Raw genomic sequence first — 20,232 nt, 5'->3', positions numbered from 1 at the left:
GAATTCCTTCATTTTTGATACTTGCCTTTGTAAGAACAATTCATACAACCTTCTAATGACTGGGTTGCCTCCCAGCAAGCGCTTCTTTACTGTCTTTAGCTGGACTTTCACTGAGAATCACTCAAGTCTCAGTTTTGAGCATTCCTGCTCAAAATTTCCTTCAAGATAGTGCTTGATTCTCTGTCCATTAACAATGAACTTCTTGTCAGAATCAATATCCTGAAGCTCAACATATCCATATGGTGATACTCCTGTAATCACACACGGACCCCTCCACCGGGATTTGAGTTTTCCTGGAAACAATTTGAGCCTGGAGTTGAAGTGCAGAACTTTTTGTCCTGGCTCAAAGACTCTGGTTGACAATCTCTTGTCATGCCACTTCTTTGCCTTTTCCTTATAAATTTTTGCATTTTCAAAGGCATTGAGTCTGAACTCCTCTAGCTCATTTAGCTGGAGCAGTCTTTTCTCACCAGCTAACTGTGCATCCATGTTTAGGAATCTGGTTGCCCAGTAGGCTTTGTGTTCCAGTTCCACAGGCAAATGACAGGCCTTCCCATACACCAATTGGTATGGAGAGGTTCCTATAGGAGTCTTGAATGCTGTTCTGTATGCCCACAGAGCATCATCCAAGCTCTTTGCCCAATCCTTTCTTCGGGCTATCACAGTCCGTTCTAGGATTCTTTTTAGCTCTCTGTTAGAGACTTCAGCTTGCCCATTTGTCTGTGGATGATACGGAGTTTGCCACTTTATGGCTGATTCCATATCTAACCATAGCAAGTATAGCTGTTTATTGCAGAAATGAGTGCCCCATCACTGATTAGCACTCTGGGGACGCCAAACCTGCTGAAAATGTTTTTCTGGAGGAATTTCAGCACGGTCTTGGTATCATTAGTGGGTGTAGCAATTGCTTCTACCCACTTAGATACATAGTCCACTGCCACCAGAATGTAAGTGTTTGAGTATGATGTGGGAATGGTCCCATGAAATCAATTCCCCATACATCAAACAATTCTATCTCTAATATTCCTTGTTGAGGCATGGCATATCCGTGAGGCAGGTTACCAGCTCTTTGGCAACTGTCACAGTTACGCACAAACTCTCGGGAATCTTTATAGAGAGTAGGCCAGTAGAAGCCGCACTGGAGAACTTTAGTGGCTGTTCGCTCACTTCCAAATGCCCTCCATACTGTGATCCATGGCAGTGCCATAGGATCCTTCGTGCTTCCTCTCTGGGTACACACCTGCGGATCACTCCGTCAGCACATCTCTTAAAGAGATATGGTTCATCCCAAAGGTAGTACTTGGCATCTGAAATTAGTTTCTTTCTCTGCACATAACTGTACTCTTTGGGTATGAACCTCACAGCTTTATAGTTTGCAATATCTGCAAACCATGGAGCTTCCTGAATGGCAAAGAGTTGCTCATCTGGGAAAGTCTCAGAGATCTCAGTAGAAGGGAGGGACGTCCCAGCTACTGGTTCTATCCGGGACAGATGATCAGCCACTTGGTTCTCTGTCCCTTTTCTGTCTCTTATTTCTATATCAAACTCTTGCAGAAGCAACACCCATCTTATAAGCCTGGGTTTTGAATCCTGCTTTGTGAGTAAGTATTTAAGAGCAGCATGGTCAGTGTACACAATCACCTTTGATCCCACTAAGTAGGATCTAAACTTGTCAATGGCATAGACCACTGCAAGTAATTCTTTTTCTATGGTTGTGTAATTCTTCTGTGCATCATTTAGAACACGGCTAGCATAATAAATGACATGCAGAAGTTTGTTATGCCTCTGTCCCAACACTGCACCAATGGCATGATCACTGCATCACACATTAATTCAAATGGTAATGCCCAATCTGGTGCAGAGATGACTGGTGCTGTGACCAGTTTAGCTTTCAGGGTCTCAAATGCCTGCAAACACTGTGTGTCAAACACAAATGGCGTGTCAGCAGCTAACAGGTACTCAAAGGTTTAGCAATTTTCGAAAAATCCTTGATAAACCTTCTATAGAATCCTGCATGCCCCAGAAAGCTTCTGATTGCCTTAACATTGGCAGGTGGTGGTAATTTTTCAATTACCTCTACCTTTGCCTTATCCACCTCTATTCCCCTGCTTGAAATTTTGTGCCCAAGGACAATTCCTTCAGTCACCATAAAGTGACATTTCTCCCAGTTTAAAACCAGGTTAGTCTCTTGGCATCTTTTCAGGACAAGTGATAGGTGGTTAAGACAGGAGCTGAATGAGTCTCCATATACTGAAAAGTCATCCATGAAGACTTCCAGAAATTTCTCTACCATATCTGAGAAGATAGAGAGCATGCACCTTTGAAAGGTTGCAGGTGCATTGCACAGACCAAAAGGCATCCTTCTGTAGGCAAACACGCCAGAAGGGCAAGTAAATGCTGTTTTCTCTTGGTCCTGAGGATCTACTGCAATTTGGTTGTAGCCTGAATAGCCATCCAAAAAGCAGTAGTAGTCATGACCAGCTAGTCTTTCTAGCATTTGGTCTATGAATGGTAAAGGAAAATGATCCTTTCTGGTGGCTGTATTGAGTCTTCTGTAGTCAATACACATGCGCCACCCTGTGACTGTTCTTGTAGGAACCAGTTCATTTTTTTCATTATGAACCACTGTCATGCCTCCCTTTTTGGGGACAACTTGGACAGGGCTCACCCAGGGGCTATCAGAAATAGGATAAATAATCCCAGCCTCTAGTAATTTAGTGACCTCTTTCTGCACCACCTCCTTCATGGCTGGATTTAGCCTCCTCTGTGGTTGTACCACTGGTTTGGCATTATCCTCCAACAGGATCTTGTGCATGCATCTAGCTGGGCTAATGCCCTTAAGATCACTTATGGACCACCCAAGAGCTGTCTTGTGTGTCCTTAGCACTTTAATCAGTGCTTCCTCTTCCTGTGGATTTAAAGCAGAGCTTATAATCACTGGAAAAGTGTCACCTTCTCCCAAAAATGCATACTTCAGGGATGGTGGTAGAGGTTTGAGTTCAGGTTTGGGAGGTTTATCCTCCTCCTGAGGAATTTTCGAAAATTCCTTTGCCTCCTCTGGCTCTTCCTGATCAGTTTGAGCATCTTTGAAGATGTCCTCAAGCTCTGATTCTAGGCTTTCAGCCATATTGATCTCTTCTACCAGAGAGTCAATAATGTCAGCGTCCATACAGTCCTTTGGTGTGTCTGGATGCTGCATGGCTTTTACAGCATTCAACTTGAACTCATCCTCATTGACTCTCAGGGTTACTTCCCCTTTTTGTACATCAATGAGAGTTCGTCCAGTTGCTAGGAAGGGTCTTCCTAGAATGAGAGTTGCACTCTTGTGCTCCTCCATTTCCAGCACCACAAAATCAGTTGGAAAGGCAAATGGCCCAACCTTTACAATCATGTCCTCTATTATGCCTGATGGGTGTTTAATGGAGCCATCAGCAAGTTGGAGGCATATCCTGGTTGGTTTGACTTCTCCAATCAACCCAAGCTTTCTGATAGTGGATGCAGGTATTAGATTGATGCTTGCTCCAAGATCACATAAAGCTGTCTTGGTGCAAGTGCCTTCTAATGTGCATGGTATCAGAAAGCTTCCAGGATCTTGAAGCTTTTCTGGTAAGCTTTTTAGAATGACTGCACTGCATTCTTCAGTGAGAAACACTTTTTCAGTTTCTCTCCAATCCTTCTTATGACTTAAGATTTCCTTCATGAACTTAGCATAAGAAGGTATTTGCTCAAGTGCCTCTGCAAAAGGAATCTTTATTTCAAGAGTCCTTAAATAATCTGCAAAGCGGGCAAATTGCTTATCCTGTTCCGCCTTGCGGAGTTTCTGAGGATAAGGCATCTTGGCTTGATATTCTTCAACCTTAGATGCTGCAGGTTTATTCCTTACAGAAGTGGTTGAAGAAGCCTTTTTAGAGGGATTACTGTCAGCACTCTCAGGTGTCTGATCTTCCCTTGGCATTTGGACGCCAGGAATGGGTGGAAAATGGGCGTTTAACGCCAACTTTTCCCCCTTTTCTGGCGTTTGAACGCCAGAACTGGGCAAGGAATGGGCGTTTAACGCCAGCTTTCCTTCCCTTTCTAGCGTTTGAATGCCAATATTCCTCTCTGGGCTCTTACTGTCCTCAGAGGGATTTTGAACAGTGGGTTGGTTGTCCTCTGTCAATTGTTCCTTGTTTGGCTTTTTACTCTTTTGAGCAGTGTTATTCAAGGTCTTCCCACTCCTCAATTGAACTGCTTGACACTCCTCTGTTATCTGTTTAGATATTTGCTGTTTTGCTTGATTCAACTGTAGTTCTATGCTTTTATTAGCAACTTTAGTCTCATGGAGCATCTCTTTAAATTCTGCACACTGTTCTGTCATCAGGAGTAGTTGTTGATTAAGCTCCATTATCTGTTCTTGAGGATTAGAGTCAGTGACTACTGTCATGACTTCCTCTTCTGGAGAGAACTCATTGCTAGAGTACAGATATTGGTTTCTAGCAACAGTGTCTATAAGCTCTTGAGCTTCTTCAACTGTCTTCCTCATGTGTATAGATCCACCAGCTGAGTGGTCTAAAGACATCTGAGCTTTTTCTATAAGCCCATAGTAGAAAATGTCTAACTGTACCCACTCTGAAAACATTTCAGAGGGACATTTTCTTAGCATACCTCTATACCTCTCCCAGGCATTATAAAGGGATTCATTATCCTCTTGTTTAAAGCCTTGGATGTCCAGCCTTAGCTGTGTCATCCTTTTTGGAGGGTAAAAATGATTCAGGAATTTGTCTGATAACTGTTTCCATGTCTTTATGCTTGCTGTAGGTTGGTTATTTAACCACCTTTTAGCTTGATCTTTTACAGCAAATGGAAACAGTAATAGTCTGTAGACATCCTGATCTACCTCTTTATCATGTACTGTGTCAGCAATTTGTAAGAACTGTGCCAGAAACTCAGTAGGTTCTTCCTGTGGAAGACCGGAATACTGGCAATTTTGCTGCACTATGATAATGAGTTGAGGATTTAGCTCAAAGCTGCTTGCTTTGATGGGAGGTATACAGATGCTACTCCCATATGCAGCTGTAATGGGGTTAGCATAAGACCCCAGAGTCCTCTTGGACTGATTAATTCCACTTAAGTCCATAATGGACAAAAGGGAAATGAGAATAATTGCAAAGAGATAAATTTTGTTTATTTTTAAATTTTTTTTTTGAAATAACCGAAAAAAATAAAATACAATAAAATAAAACAAGAGGAAAATAAAAATAAAATTCGAAAATAAAAAAAAAAAATAAAATAAGATCAAAGCAAATTGAGAACTGAATCAATTAGTGAAAAAAAAAGATTTTGAAAACAGCAATTAAGAAGATATGATTGAAAAATTTTTATGAAAAAGATTTGATTCTTAAAAAGAGGAAAGAGAAAAACACAAAAAGACACCAAACTTAAAATTTTTGAAAATCAAACACTAATTTTTTTCGAAAATTTTGAAGGAAAAACACAAAGAGGACACCAAACTTAGAACTTTTATGAATCAAAACGGGACTAGGGACAAGAAAAATTCGAAAGTTAAAAGGAGAAAAACAAAAAGCATGCAATTGACACCAAACTTAGAATATGAAACTAGACTCAACTAAAAGACTCTAAACCAACAAAAATAAAACAGTCCTAATCTAAGCAACAAGATAAGCCGTCAGTTGTCCAAACTCGAACAATCCCCGGCAACGGCGCCAAAAACTTGGTGCACGAAATTGCAATAACACTTTTGCAATCCCGCACAACTAACCAGCAAGTGCACTGGGTCGTCCAAGTAATACCTTGTGTGAGCAAGGGTCGATCCCACGGAGATTGTCGGCTTGAAGCAAGCTATGGTTATCTTGTAAATCTTAGTCAGGAGATCAGAAATTATCAGGATTGATTGTAAAAAGTAAAAGAACATGAAATGGTTACTTGTTTTGCAGTAATGGAGAATAGGTTGGGGTTTTGGAGATGCTCCATCTTCTGAATCTCTGCTTTCCTACTGTCTTCTTCATCAAACACGCAAGTCTCCTTCCATGGCAAGCTCATGTAGGGTTTCACCGTTGTCAATGGCTACCTCCCATCCTCGCAGTGAAAGCTAATGCACGCACTCTGTCACAGTACTGCCAATCACTGGTTTGGTTCCCTCCCCTACCGGAATAGAATCCCTCTTTTGCGTCTGTCACTAACGCCCAGTAGGTTACAGGTTTGAAGCACGTCACAGTCATTCAATCATTAAATCCTACTCAGAATACCACAGACAAGGTTTAGACCTTCCGGATTCTCTTGAATGCTGCCATCAGGTCCTGCCTATACCACGAAGATTCCGATTAAAGAACCCAAGAGATAACTACTCAATCTAAGATAGAACAGAGGTGGTTGTCAGGCACGTGTTCATAGTTGAGAATGATGATGATTGTCACGGATCATCACATTCATCCGGATTAAGAACAAGTGTTATCTTAGAATCGAAGCAAGCATGCTTGAATAAGAAACAGTAGTAATTGCATTAATCCATCAAGACACAGCAGAGCTCCTCACCCCCAACCATGGGGTTTAGAGGCTCATACTGTGGAAAGAAACGTGTACAAAATGTTATGGGGTCATAAGGTACGGATACAATGTCAAAAGATCCTATAAGTAGTAAACTAGTGTCCTAAGGTCTACAGAAATGAGTAAATGACAGAAAAATCCACTTCCGGGCCCACTTGGTGTGTGCTTGGGCTGAGCAATGAAGGAATTTCGTGTAGAGACCTTTTCTGGAGTTAAACGCCAGCTTTCATGCCAGTTTGGGCGTTTAACTCCAAATTTTATGCCAGTTCCGGCGTTTAACGCTGGAATTTCTGTAGGTGACTTTGAGCGCCGGTTTGGGCCATCAAATCTTGGGCAAAGTATGGACTATTATATATTGCTGGAAAGCCCAGGATGTCTACTTTCCAATGCCGTTGAGAGCGCGCCAATTGGGCTTCTGTAGCTCCAGAAAATCCACTTCGAGTGCAGGGAGGTCAGAATCCAACAGCATCTGCAGTCCTTTTCAGTCTCTGGATCAGATTTTTGCTCAGGACCCTCAATTTCAGTCAGAAAATACCTGAAATCACAGAAAAACACACAAACTCATAGTAAAGTCCAGAAAAGTGAATTTTAATTAAAAACTAATAAAAATATACTAAAAACTAACTAAAAAAATACTAAAAACATACTAAAAACAATGCCAAAAAGCATACAAATTATCCGCTCATCACAGAGCATTTGGACCATTTTCATTGAGAGGATGGAAAGTAGCCATTGACAACGGCGATGCCCTACATACAGCTTGCCATGGAAGGAGCCTTGCATTTATGAAAGGGAGAAAGCATTATGTTGCAGGAATTCAGAGGACAAAGCATCTCCAAAACTCTAACATATTCTCCATTACTGCATAATAAGTATTTATTTCATGCTCTTTTACTTTTTACAATTAAAACTAAAAATTATTATTGATATTATATCCTGACTAAGAATAATAAGATAACCATAGCTTGCTTCAAGCCAACAATCTCCGTGGGATTCGACCCTTACTCACGTAAGGTATTACTTGGATGACTCAGTGCACTTGATGGTTAGTTGTGCGAATTGCAAAAGTGTGATTGCAATTTTGTGCACCAAGCTTTTGGCGCCGTTGCGGGGGATTGTTTGAGTTTGAACAACTGACGGTGATTCTTGTTACTTAGACTGGGAAAAAATTTGTCTTTTTGGTTTAGAGTCACTAGGATTGCATCTGCTATTATTCCTTTTAAAAATTTTTCAAAAATATTATTTTTCTTTAATTGAATTTTTGTTTTCTTTATGAGTTTAGTGTCATGTTCTAAGTTTGGTGTCAATTGCATGCTTTTCTTTGTCTCTCAATTTTTCGAATTGCGTGTTCTTGTTTTTTCTTGATCTTCAAATTATTCTTTTCAATTTTTCTTGTTTGATCTTTGGTTTGTCTTGTTCTGTGTGTTTTCATTTTTTCCTTGTGCTTTTTCAAAATATTAGTTTTCAAAAATATTTTTTTTATACAATATTAAAACACGTTACATTTATAGCTCAGTTGGCTAGAGCGTTGGCTTATGTTCTTGGCAATTGGGTATCTTCCTTTTAAAACTTTTTTCAAAAATAATTTTTCTTTGATTAAATCTTGTGCCAAACTTTAAGTTTGGTGTTCTCTTGTTAATTTTCTTTAATTTTCGAAAATTTATATTTGGTTTTCTAAAAATTTTAAGTTTGGTGTTCTTTCTTTTGTTCTTGTTGTTCTTGTGAGTCTTCAAAGTGTTCTTGAGTCTTCTTTGTGTTTTGATCTTAAAATTTTTAATTTTGGTGTTCCTTGGTGTTTTTCCTCTAAAATTTTCGAAAACAAGGAGCATTAGATCTAAAAATTAGTCTTAGGTCTTTTGTGAGATTTTCTCTTTCATCATAAAATTCAAAAATTCAAAAAAAATTAAATATATTTTTTTAACCATTTTAAAAGCAATTATTTCAAATTTTTTTCTAAAAAATTTTAGATTTCATTTTTAAATTTTAAATTTATAGCTTTTTCAAAAATATTCTAACCACTTTCTTTCTCCTCACTTTTTCGGAATTCTTCATAAAATATTTTCAAATTCTTTTTGTTTTTCTTTTTATTTTAGTTTTTATTTTATTTTATTTTATTATTTCAAAACCTCCTCTATAATAATAAAATAAATTCACATCATCTCCCTTTCTCCATTATGGACTTAAGTGGAAATGAACAGTCCAAAAGGACTATAGGGTCATATGCTAACCCCACTACTGCTTCATATGGGAGTAGTATCTGTATACCCTCCATTGGAGTTAGTAGTTTTGAGTTGAACCCTCAGCTCATTACCATGGTACAGCAAAGTTGCCAGTATTCCGGTCTTCCACAGGAAGAACCTACAGAGTTTATGGCACAGTTTTTACAAATTGCTGACACAGTACATGATAAGGAAGTAGATCAGGATGTCTACAGATTGTTACTATTTCCATTTGCTGTAAAAGGCCAAGCTAAGAGGTGGTTAAATAACCAACCTAAGGACAACATAAAGACATGGAAACAGCTGTCAGAAAAATTCCTGAATCACTATTTCCCTCCAAAACGGATGACACAGCTAAGGCTGAGCATCCAAGGCATCAAATAAGGAGATAATGAATCCCTTTATGATGCATGGGAGAGATACAGAGAGATGTTAAGAAAATGTCCCTCTGAAATGTTTTCAGAGTAGGTGCAGTTAGACATCTTTTATTATGGGCTTATAGAGAAAGCTCAGATTTCTCTAGACCACTCATCTGGTGGATCTATACACATGAGAAAGACAATTGAAGAAGCTCAAGAGCTCATTGATACAGTTGTCAAAAATCAGCATCTGTATCTAAGCAGTGAACCTTCCATGAAAGAAGAGGCTAAAACAGTAACTGCTGAACTAAGTCCTGCAGAACAAGCTACTGAATTCAATCATCAATTAGATTTTCTAACAAAACAACTAGCCGAATTCACGGAGATATTGCAAGAAACAAGAATGGCTAATATGAATATGGAAGTGCAGTTGAAGCAAACAGAATAGCAATTGTTAAAACAAATAATAGAAGAGTGCCAAGCAGTTCAATTAAGAAGTGGGAAAACATTAAATACCTCACTTCAAGGCAGCAGAAAGCCAAGAAATGAACAAATTGCTACCCAAAATCCCTCTGAGAATAATCATAGCCCAGAGAGGAATAATTCTGGCGCTCAAACGCCAGAAAAAGGGTGGAGAGCTGGTGTTGAACGCCCAACCCATGCTCAGTCCTGGCGTTCAACGCCAAAAACAGGCAAGGAATTGGCGTTGAACGCCCAAAGAAAGCACAGTTCTGGCGTTCTGACGCCAGAAACAGGTAAGGAGTTGGCGTCTAACACCACTCCAGCTTCTACCCCTGGCATTCAAACGCCAGTGGGAGATCAGACACATACAAGTGCTGATAGCAGCCCCTCTAGAAAGGCTTCTCAACCCACATCTGTAGGTAATAAACCTACAGCAACTAAGGTTGAGGAATACAAAGCCAAAATGCCTTATCCTCAAAAACTCCGTCAAGCAGAACAGGAGAAGCAATTTTCCTGCTTTGCAGACTATCTCATGACTCTTGAAATAAAGATTCCATTTGCAGAGGCACTTGAGCAAATACCCTCTTATGCTAAGTTCATGAAAGAGATCTTAAGTCATAAGAAGGATTGGAGGGAAACTAAAAAATTTTACCTTACTGAAGAATGCAGTGTAGTCATTCTGAAAAGCTTACCTGAGAAGATTAAAGATCTTGGAAGCTTTACGATACCATGCACATTAGAGGGTACTTGTACCAAGCAAGCTTTATGTGATCTTGGGGCAAGTATCAACCTAATACCTGCATCTACTATCAGAAAGCTTGGTTTGACTGAAGAAGTCAAACCAACCCAGATATGTCTCCAACTTGCTGATGGCTCCATTAAATACCCATCAGGCGTGATTGGAGACATGATTATTAAGGTTGGGCCATTTGCCTTTCCCACTGACTTTGTGGTGCTGAAAATGGAGGAGCACAAGAGTGCAACTCTCATTCTAGGAAAACCTTTCCTAGCAACTGGACGAACCCTCATTGACATCAAAAAAGGGGAAGTGACCCTGAGAGTCAATGAGGACGAGTTTAAGTTCAATGTTGTCAAAGCTATGCAGCATCCAGACACCCAAAATGATTGCATGAGCATTGATATTATTGACTCTCTGGTAAAAGAGGTCAATATAACTGAGAGTCTCGAATCAGAGCTAGAGGATATATTTAAAGATGCTCAGCCTGATCTGAAGGAACCAGAGAGAATAATAGAACCTCTGAAAATCCCTCAGGAAGAGGAGAAACCTCCCAAACCCGAGCTCAAACCATTACCATCATCCCTGAAATATGCATTTCTGGGAGAAGGTGATATCTTTCCTGTAATGATAAGCTCTACCTTAGAGCCACAGGAAGAGGAAGCACTAATTCAAGTGCTAAGGACACACAAGACAACTCTTGGGTGGTCCATCAGTGATCTTAAGGGCATTAGCCCTGCCAGGTGCATGCACAAGATCCTATTGGAAGGTGACGCTAAGCCAGTGGTTCAACCACAGAGACGACTGAATCCAGCCATGAAGGAGGTGGTGCAGAAGGAGGTCACTAAATTACTAGAGGCTGGGATTATTTATCCCATTTTTGATAGCCCCTGGGTAAGCCCTGTCCAAGTCGTCCCTAAGAAGGGTGGTATGACAGTGGTTCATAATGAAAAAAATAAACTGGTTCCTACAAGAACAGTTACAGGGTGGCATATGTGTATTGATTACAGAAGGCTCAATACAGCTACCAGAAAGGATCATTTTTCTTTACCATTCATAGACCAAATGCAAGAAAGACTAGCAGGTCATGAATACTACTGCTTCCTGGATGGATATTCAGTTTATAATCAAATTGCAGTAGATCCCCAAGATCAAGAGAAAATCGCATTCACATGTCCATCCGGCGTATTTACATACAGAAGGATGCCATTTGGCCTGTGCAATGCACTTGCAACCTTTCAAAGGTGCATGCTCTCTATTTTCTCTGATATGGTGGAAAAATTTCTGGAAGTCTTCATGGATGACTTTTCAGTATTTAGAGACTCATTCAGCTCCTGTCTTTACCATCTAGCACTTGTTCTAAAGAGGTGCCAAGAGACTAACCTGGTTTTAAACTGGGAAAAATGTCACTTTATGGTGACTGAAGGAATTGTCCTTGGGCACAAAATTTCGAACAAGGGAATAGAGGTGGATCAAGCTAAGGTAGAAGTAATTGAAAAATTACCACCACCTGCCAATGTTAAGGCAATCAGAAGCTTTCTAGGGCATGCAGGATTCTATAGGAGGTTTATAAAAGATTTTTCAAAAATTGCCAAACCTCTGAATAATCTACTAACTCCTGACACGCCATTTATCTTTGATAAGGAATGTCTGCAGGCATTTGGGACTCTGAAAGCTAAGCTGGTCACAACACCAGTCATCTCTGCACTAGACTGGACATTACCATTTGAACTGATGGGTGATGCCAGTGACCATGCCATTGGTGTAGTGTTGGGACAAAGGCATGACAAGCTTCTGCACGTCATTTACTATGCCAGTCATGTTTTAAATGACGCACAGAAGAACTACACAACCACAGAAAAAGAGTTACTTGCAGTGGTTTATGCCATTGACAAGTTCAGATCTTATTTAGTAGGATCAAAAGTGATTGTGTACACTAACCATGCTACTCTTAAATATCTACTCACAAAGTAGGATTCAAAACCCAGACTCATCAGATGGGTGTTGCTTCTGCAAGAGTTTGATATAGAAATAAGAGACAGAAAAGGGACAGAGAACCAAGTAGCAGAATACTTGTCCCGAATAAAGCCAGTAGAAGGGGCGTCCCTCCCTCCTACTGAGATCTCTGAAAACTTTCCAGATGAGCAACTCTTTGCCATCCAGGAAGTTCCATGGTTTGCAGACATTGCAAACTACAGGGCAGTGAGATTTATACCCAAAGAGTACAGTAAGCAGCAATCCAAGAAATTGATTACTGATGCAAAGTACTATCTTTGGGATGAACCATATCTCTTCAAGAGATGTGCAGACGGAGTAATCCGTAGATGTGTGCCTAAAGAAGAAGCACAGAAGATCCTCTGGCACTGCCATGGATCACAGTATGGAGGACATTTTGGAAGTGAGCGAACAGCCACAAGAGTCCTCTAATGTGGCTTCTACTGACCTACTCTCTATAAAGACTCCCGAGTGTTTGTACTTAATTATGACAGTTGCCCCAAAGATCTGGCAATCTGCCTCACAGTTATGCCATGCCTCAACAAGGGATCTTGGAGATTGAGTTGTTTGATGTATGGGGTATTGACTCCATGGGGCCTTTCCCACCATCATACTCAAACACTTATATTCTGGTGGCAGTGGATTATGTATCCAAATGGGTTGAAGCTATTGCAACACCTACTAATGATACTAAGACAGTGCTGAAATTCCTCCAGAAACACATCTTCAGTAGATTTGGTATCCCTATATTACTAATCAGTGATGGGGGCACTCATTTCTACAATAAACAGCTTTACTCTGCTTTGGTTCGATATGGAGTTAGCCATAGGGTGGCCACTCCATATCATCCACAGACAAATCGGCAAGCTGAAGTCTCTAATAGAGAACTTAAAAGAATCCTGGAATGGACTGTGATTAACCGTAGAAGGGATTGGGCAAGAAGCTTGGATGATGCTCTGTGGGCATATAGAACATCATTCAAGACTCCTATAGGGACCTCTCCATACCAGCTTGTGTATGGAAAAGCCTGTCACTTGCCAGTGGAACTGGACCATAAGGCCTACTGGGTAACCAGATTCTTAAACCTTGATGCCAAATTAGCTGGAGAAAAACGATTGCTCCAATTAAATGAGCTAGAGGAATTCAGACTCAATGCTTTCAAAAATACAAAAATTTACAAAGAAAAAGCAAAAAGATGGCTTGACAAGAAGCTGTCATCCAGAGTCTTCGAGCCAAGACAGAAAGTTCTGCTGTTTAATTCTAGGTTCAGATTATTCCCCGGGAAATTGAAATCCCAGTGGAGAGGACCATATGTGATTACAAGTGTGTCACCATATGGTTACGTAGAGTTTCAGGATAATGATTCTAACGAAAAGTTCATTGTTAATAGACAGAGAGTCAAACATTATCTTGAAAGCAATTTTGAGCAAGAATGCTCAAGACTGAGACTTGATTAAAAGCTCAGTAATAGTCCAGCTAAAGACAATAAAGAAGCGCTTGCTGGGAGGCAACCCAGCCATTAACAAAGCTTATTTTTCAATTAATTGATTTTTATAGGTTTATGTCAATTATCTTCAAAGGTAAAATAGCAATTTCTTGAGTTCACAGAGTTACAGAAAGATTCAGAGGATAAAACAGCAAAAAGGAAGCTCACTGGTGCGAAAAAGCCAGTAAGAGCTATTTTGGGCATTGAACGCCCAAAAGAAGCATCTACTGGGCGTTCAACGCCAGTACAGATAGCCGTCTGGGCGTCAAACGCCAAAAAGAAGCATCTTCTGGGCGTTGAACGCCAGATTTACAGCGTTCTGGGCGTTCAAAAAAACGGCCAGTGATAAAGGAATTCCTGGCGTTTAACGCCAGCCAGAAGCAACAGCTGGGTGTTAAACGTCCAAGAGAAGCTACAGACGGGCACTAAACGCCCAAAACATGCAGCCTTTGGGTGTTTAATGCCAGGATTATGGGGAGGAGGTGAATTCATTTTCAACTCAAATTTCTTTCATTTTTCATGTTTCAATTCATGATTTCTTGCATAAACATGTTACAAATTTTCAACTTTCAACTTCAAAATGCAAAAAAATTCTTAATCCTAAAAATATTTCTTCATTCTTCTTCAATCTCTTTTCAAATCTTTTTCAAAACTCATTTATCTTTTTGAATTCTTGTCAAATCTTTTTAATTTTTTCTCAAATCTTTTTCAAAATCTCATCATATCTTTTGAATTTTCGAAATTTCCTCTCCTTCCATTCCTCTCATTTCCTTTCTTTTGCTTGAGGACAAGCAAACCTCTAAGTTTGGTGTGTTTTTTCGTGATCACTGAGCTAAAACTCATCAAGATCATGGCACCTAAGGGAAAATAAACCACTTCAAGAGGCAAGAAAGAGAATATTCCAAAACCACTTTGGAATCAAGAGAAGTTCTTAACCAAAGAACATGTAGACCATTACCACAAAATAATGGCTCTGAGATCAGTGATCCAAGAAGTTAAATTCGATCTAAAAGAAGACGAATATCTGGAGATACAGAAGCTGAAGCGCCAGAAGCTGTCTCTTGAAGGACCAGACACCCCATAGGTTAAGGGAGCACCCATCATCTTCCAAACTAAAGGTTGTTGAGTTCTAATCTTAGCCTTAACTCTGTGATAATTGTTCTTATTAGGAATTTACCTTAGAAGTTATATATGAGTAGTAGTAATTAGTATATCTATTTTGATTTTATCTCCAATTAAGCTATAATTTATTTTACTCATCATCATCAAACATGAATAAAATAGTAGATTTTTAGAATAAAGAGGCAATATTTTTTTCGAGTTCTTAAAAAAAAGAAAAAAAGCAAAAGAGGTAGAAAAAGCCAATAGCCCTTTAAACCAAAATGCAAGGGTGAAAAGGATCCAAGGCTTTGAGCATCAATGGATAGGAGGGCCCAAGGAAATAAATCCAGGCCTGAGCGGCTAAATCAAGCTGTCCCTAACCATGTCCTTGTGGCATGCAGGTCCAAGTAAAAAGCTTGAGACTGAGTGGTTAAAGTCGTGATCCAAAGTAAACGAGTGTGCTTAAGAACTCCAGACACCTCTAATTGGGGACTCTAGCAAAGCTAAGTCACAATCTGAAAAGGTTCACCCAGTTATGTGTCTGTGGCATTTATGTATCCGGTGGTAATACTGGAAAATAAGGTGCTTAGGGCCATAGCCAAGACTCATAAAGTAACTGTGTTCAAGAATCAACATACTAAACTAGGAGAATCAATAATACTATATGAACTCTGAGTTCCTATGGATGCCAATCATTCTGAATTTCAAAGGATAAAGTGAGATGCTAAAACTGTTCAGAAGCAAAAAGCTACTAGTCCCGCTCATATAATTGGAATCTGAGCTTCACTTAAAACTCTAAGATATTATTGCTTCTTAATTTCTTTTTATCCTATTTTATTTATCTAGTTGCTTGGGGACAAGCAACAGTTTAAGTTTGGTGTTGTGATGAGCGGATATTTTATACGCTTTTTGGGGGGTAATTTCATGTAGATTTTACTTTGTTTTAGTTAGTTTTTAGTATATTTTTATTAGTTTTTAAGCAAAATTCATATTTATGGACTTTACTATGAGTTTGTGTGTTTTTCTGTGATTTCAGGTATTTTTTGGCTAAAATTGAGGGAGCTGAGCAAAAATCTGATTTAGGCTGAAAAAGGACTGCTGATGCTGTTGGATTCTGACCTCTCTGCACTCGAAATGGATTTTTTGGAGCTACATAAGTCCAATTGGCACGCTCTTAATTGGGTTTGAAAGTATACATCTAGGGCTTTCCAGCAATATATAATAGTCCATATTTTGCGCGAAGATAGACGACATAAACTGGCGTTCAACGCCAGTTTCATGTTGCAGTCTGGCGTTCAGCGCCAGAAACAGGTTGCAAGTTGGAGTTCAACGCCAGAAACAGGTTACAACCTAGCGTTTGACTCCAGAAACAGCCTAGGCATGTGAGAAGCTTAAGTCTCAGCCCCAGCACACACCAAGTGGGCCCCAGTAGTGGATTTCTGCACTATTCATCTTAGTTTACTCATTTTCTGTAAACCTAGGCCACTAGTTTAGTATTTAAACAACTTTTAGAGACTTATTTTGTATCTCATGACATTTTAGATCTGAATTTTGTACTTTTTGATGGCATGAGTCTCTAAACTCCATTGTTGGGGGTGAGGAGTTCTGCAGCGTCTCGATGAATAAATGGAATGATTTCTATTTTCCATTCAAACACGCTTGTTCCTATCTAAGATGTTCATTCGTGCTTCACTATGAAGAAGGTGATGATCCGTGACACTCATCACCTTCCTCAATCCATGAACGTGTGCCTGACAACCACCTCCATTCTACATTAGATTGAATGAGTATCTCTTAGATTCCTTAATCAGAATCTTCGTGGTATAAGCTAGAATCCATTGGCAGCATCCTTGAGAATCCGGAAAGTCTAAACCTTGTCTGTGGTATTCCGAGTAGGATTCTGGGATTGGATGACTGTGACGAGCTTAAAACTCGCGAGTGTTGGGCGAAGTGACAGATGCAAAAGGATCAATGGATCTTATTCCGACATGATCGAGAACCGACAGATGAATAGCCGTGCTGTGACAGAGCATTGGACCATTTTCACTGAGAGGATGGGAAGTAGCCATTGACAACGCCGATGCCCTACATACAGCTTGCCATGGAAGGAGCCTTTCATTTATGAAAGTGAGAAAGCAATATGTTGCAGGAATTCAGAGGACAAAGCATCTCCAAAACTCCAACATATTCTCCATTACTGCATAATAAGTATTTATTTCATGCTCTTTTACTTTTTACAATTAAAACTAAAATTTATTATTGATATTATATCCTGACTAAGAATAATAAGATAACCATAGCTTGCTTCAAGCCAACAATCTCCGTGGGATTTGACCTTTACTCACGTAAGGTATTATTTGGACGACCCAGTGCACATGCTGGTTAGTTGTGCGGATTGCAAAAGTGTGATTGCAATTTCGTGCACCAATTATATCAATGGCCTTGCACTCTCTTTTTGGATTCTCTTCTGTATTGCTAGGGAGAGTACTAGGAGGAGTTTCAGTGATTTTCTTACTCAGCTGGGCCACTTGTGCCTCCAAATTTCTAATGGAGGACATTGTTTCACTCATGAAACTTAAAGTGGCCTTAGACAGATCAGAGACTATGTTTGCTAAGCTAGAGGGGCTCTGCTCAGAATTCTCTGTCTATTGCTGAGAAGATGATGGAGAAGGCTTGCTATTGCTAAGCATGTTTCTTCCACCATTATTAAAGCCTTGTTGAGGATTCTGTTGATCCTTCCATGAGAAATTTGGATGATTTCTCCATGAGGAATTATAGGTGTTTCCATAAGGTTCACCCATGTAATTTACCTCTGCCATTGCAGGGTTCTCAGGATCATAAGCTTCTTCTTCAGAAGATGCCTCTTTAGTACTGTTGGATGCATTTTGCCATCCATTCAGACTTTGAGAAATCATGTTGACTTGCTGAGTCAACATTTTGTTCTGAGCCAATTTGGTATTCAGAGCATCAATTTCAAGAACTCCCTTCCTCTGAGGCATCCCATTACTCACAGGATTCCTCTCAGAAGTGTACATAAATTGGTTGTTTGCAACCATTTCAATAAGTTCTTGAGCTTCTGCAGGTGTTTTCTTTAGGTGAATGGATCCACCTGCAGAATGGTCCGGTGATATCTTAGAGAACTCAGATAGAACATAATAGAATATATCCAGAATGGTCCACTCTGAAAGCATGTCAGAAGGACACTTTTTGGTCATCTACTTGTATCTTTCCCAAGCTTCATAGAGGGATTCCCCATCTTTTTGCTTGAAGGTTTGAACATCTACTCTAAGCTTGCTCAGCTTTTGAAGAGGAAAGAACTTGGTCAAGAAGGCCGTGACCAGCTTATTCCAAGAGTCCAGGCTATCTTTAAGTTGAGTCCAACCATGTTCTAGCTCTGTCTCTTACAGCAAAATGGAAAAGTATGAGCCTGTAGACTTCAAGATCTACTCCATTAGTCTTAACAGTCTCATAGATCTGCAAGAACTCAGTTAAAAACTGGTAGGGATCTTCTGATGGAAGTCCATAAAACTTGCAGTTCTGTTGCATTAGAGCAACTAGTTGAGGCTTCAGCTCAAAATTGTTTGCTCCAATGGCAGGGATTGAGATGCTTCTTCCATCAAATCTGGAAGTAGGTATAGTATAGTAACCAAGCATCCTCCTTGCGTTATTGTTGTTGTTATTATTTTTGGCTGCCATCTCCTCTTCTTTTTTGAAAATTTCTATCAAGTCCTCTCTAGAGGGTTGTGCTTTAGCTTCCCTTAGCTTCCTCCTTAGGGTCCTTTTAGGTTCAGGATATTCTTCAACAAGAATATCCTTGTCCTTGCTCCTGCTCATATGAAAAAGAAGGGAACAGAAAATAATAATAGGGATCCTCTTTACCACAGTAGAGAGATTCCTTTATGTTAGTAGAAGAAGAAAAGAATAGAAGAAGGAAAAGAGGAAAATTTGAACTCAGAGAGGAAGAGGGGGTTCGAATTTTAAGATGAAGAGAAGTGTTAGTAAATAAATAAATAAATAAAAAGAGATGAGAGAGAAGAGTTTTCAAAATTAACTAAAATAAAAAAATATTAAAGTTAAAATTCAAAAATTAAGAAAAGGAATAAAATAAAAATTAAAATTTGAAACAATTAGTTAAAAAAAGAATTTTGAAAAAGACGGAGGTAATTTTCGAAAATTAGAGAGAGGAAAGTAGTTAGGTGGTTTTGAAAAAGATAAGAAACAAACAAAAAAGTCAATTAGTTAGTTGAAAATGATTTGAAAATCAATTTTGAAAAGATAGGAAGTTAGAAAAGATTTTTGAAATCATTTTTGAAAAAGATATGATTTTAAAAAAGATAAGATTAAAAAGATATGATTTTTTTAAAATTAAAATTGATTACTTGACTAACAAGAAACTAAAAGATATGACTATAGAATTTAAAGATTGAACCATTCTTAACAAGAAAGTAACAAACTTCAAATTTTTGAATCAATCACATTAATTTTTAGTAAAGTTTTCGAAATTTTGAAATAAAGATAAGAAAAAAATTTTGAAAATAAATTTCAAAAATTTTCGAAAATAATAAAAAATGAAAAAGATTTGATTTTTTGAAAAAGATTTTGAAAAGATAGGATTTTTTTTTAAAAATTAAAAATTTTACTTGACTTATAAGAAATAGCTAAGTTTTAAAAATTTTTGACTAGGTGAACTCAAATTTTCGAAAATTATGAGCAAAATAAGGAAAAGATATTTTTTTGATTTTTGAATTTTTAATGAGGAGAGAGAAAAAACATAAATATGACCCAAAACATGAAAATTTTGGATCAAAACACTTAATGCATGCAAGAACACTATGAATATCAAGATGAACACCAAGAACACTTTGAAGATCAAGATGAACATCAAGACTTATTTTTGAAAAATTTTCAAGAAAAGAAAAACATGCAAGACACCAAACTTATAAATTTTTCATATTTAGACACTAAGAATTCAAAAATGCATATGAAAAACAACAAAAAACACAAAACAAGAAAATATCAAGATCAAACAAGAAGACGTACCAAGAACAACTTGAAAATCATGAAGAACACCATGCATGAGTTTTCGAAAAAATGCAAAAGTTTTTAAAACATGCAATTGACACCAAACTTAAAAATTGACACTAGACTCAAACAAGAAACATAAAATATTTTTGGTTTTTATGATTTTATTAATTAATTAAATTTTTTTTTGGTCTTTTCGAAAATAATCTTTAGAAAAATGAAAAAGAGAAAAAAAATTTTGAAAGATTTTTGAAAACTTTTTGAAAATAAAATTACCTAATCTGAGCAACAAGATGAACCGTCAGTTGT

At 38.5% G+C, this 20,232-nt stretch overlaps 1 non-coding gene across 1 annotated transcript; it reads left to right on the top strand.

Annotated features, from left to right (window-relative positions):
* The first annotated feature begins 18,086 nt into the window (after nt 1–18,086).
* On the top strand, nt 18,087–18,194 carry LOC130983755 (small nucleolar RNA R71). The gene has a single exon (XR_009087733.1). It is a non-coding gene; the product is annotated as a small nucleolar RNA R71 (small nucleolar RNA).
* Nucleotides 18,195–20,232: the final 2,038 nt, after the last annotated feature.

Source organism: Arachis stenosperma, chromosome 5, assembly GCF_014773155.1.
Source record: "Arachis stenosperma cultivar V10309 chromosome 5, arast.V10309.gnm1.PFL2, whole genome shotgun sequence".
In the NCBI taxonomy this organism is placed as follows: Eukaryota; Viridiplantae; Streptophyta; class Magnoliopsida; order Fabales; family Fabaceae; genus Arachis; species Arachis stenosperma.
This window is presented reverse-complemented; position numbering and strand designations above follow the sequence as displayed.